This window comes from Neomonachus schauinslandi, chromosome X (assembly GCF_002201575.2).
Source record: "Neomonachus schauinslandi chromosome X, ASM220157v2, whole genome shotgun sequence".
Classification (NCBI taxonomy): Eukaryota; Metazoa; Chordata; class Mammalia; order Carnivora; family Phocidae; genus Neomonachus; species Neomonachus schauinslandi.
The window spans coordinates 34,975,477-34,977,578 of NC_058419.1; the positions used below are offsets into that span (position 1 = coordinate 34,975,477).

General features: G+C 43.2%; 1 pseudogene; it reads left to right on the plus strand.

The window, feature by feature from the left end:
- Positions 1–505: 505 nt before the first annotated feature.
- LOC123323393 lies at positions 506–1,551 on the plus strand (annotated as a pseudogene).
- The last annotated feature ends 551 nt before the right edge of the window (positions 1,552–2,102 follow it).

Here is a 2,102-nt window from a genome sequence, read left to right on the forward strand (position 1 = left end):
GAATTTTTGACTTTTGGCTCTAGGTCCCTGCTTTCACTGATGCCTGAATCTTATTCTCTAATATTATACCAACATTCTCTTCTTTGTATTTAACCATTTATAAGAACTATTTACAAAAGACATTTGTGTGTGTAGTTTACTTTACTAAAGGTTTGAGCAGGTAGAAGAACTTAACATTTCAATAATACCAAGAAATTAAAATTAGTTATTTATGTTCTTAAGCCTTTTGGCCATCCTGACACTGAACATTTCCAGCCACTTATTTATTCATAGTTCAGACTTCCATAATTTCAATTGATTATCTCTCTCTTCTTTCTCCTCACGACTAAGAAATCTATTCATTTCTCAAGCAGAGAAGTTAATTATTTCTTACTGTCTTTTTCTAAATCATGGTTTCAGGACCTTATCTTCCATAGCTAAATCCATAGTTTAGGCTCTGTGTTCCTCTCCATTCAACAGACAGCTGTATCTTCTTGTGCAATGCCAGCTGCAACCCTAAGACACAATGGTGAAAGTCAGAGTAAATGGATTTGGCCATATGGGGTACCTGGTCACCAGGACTGCTTTTAAATCTGATGGAGTGGATACTGTCACCACCAATGACCTCAACTATATGGTCTACATGTTACTATATGATTCTAGCATGGCAAGTTCAGTGGCACATCAAGGCTGAGAATGGGAGTCTTGTCATCAATGGAAAGCCCATCTCTATTTTTCAGGAGCAAGATCCTGCCAACATCAAATGGGGGCAATGCTGGTGCTGAATATGTTGCAGAGTCCACTGGTGTCTTCACTACCTTGGGGAAGGCTGGGGGGCTCACTTGAAGAATGGAGCCAAAAGGTCATCGTCCCTGTCCCTTCTGCGGATGCCCCATGATTGTGATGGGTATGAACCATGAGAAGAATGAAAACTCCCTCAAGACTGACAGCAATACTTGTACCACCACCACCTGCTTGCCCCTGCCCAGGCAAGTTAGGTCATCCATGACAACTACAGCATTGTGAAGGGACTGATGATCACAGTCCATGCCATCACTGCCATCCAAAAAACTGTGGATGACCCCTCTGGGAAACTGTGGCATGATGATCAAAGGGATGCCCAGCATATCATCCCTGCTTCTACTGGCACTACTAAGGCTGTGGGCAAGATCATCCCCAAGCTGAATGGTAAGCTCACTGGCCTGGCCTTCTGTGTCCCCACTCCCAACATGTCAAACATGAATCTGACCTGTTGCCTAGAGAAAGCCGCTAAATATAGTGACATCAAGAAGGTGGTGAAACAGGGCGCCTGGGTGGCTCAGTTGGTTAAGCGACTGCCTTCGGCTCAGGTCATGATCCTGGAGTCCCGGGATCGAGTCCCGCATCAGGCTCCCTACTCGGCGGGGAGCCTGCTTCTCCCTCTGACCCTCCCCCCTCTCATGTGCTCTCTGTCTCTCTCATTCTCTCTGTCTCAAATAAATAAATAAAAATCTTTAAAAAAAAAAAAAGAAGGTGGTGAAACAGTTATCAGAGGGCTCCCTAAAGGGAATCCTGGGCCACACTGAGGACTAGGCTGTCTCCTGCAACTTTAACAGTTGACACCCACTCTGCCACCTCTGATTCTGGAGTGGCATTGCCCTCAACAACCACTTTTTCAAGCTTATTTCCTAGAATGACAATAAATTTTGCTATGTCAACAGGTGGACCTTATGGTCCACATAGTCTCTAAAAAGTAAGAGCTCCCTGGACCATCAGCTCTAGTGAGAGTACAAGAGAGGACTCAGCTGCTGGCGAGTTGTTGACTCAACTCAATCCCCCCAACACACTGAGAATATCCTGACTTTGACAGTTTCCATCCCAGACCCATAAAGGCGAAGGGCTTAGGGAGCCCTACTTTGTCATGTACCATCAATAAAGTATACTATACCCAGCCTAAATAGTTTACTTTTTCTGAATAAGGACAGTTCCTTTAATAAGAGGAATTCTGTTGCCAACTGTTTAAATGACATATTTTCACTCTGCTACCCATATTTTGTTTAGTTTACTTTTCATGATAACCCAGTGAACTAGATATCATTCATTGTGTCCATTTTATAGATTAAAAAACTAATGAGGAGTAAAGT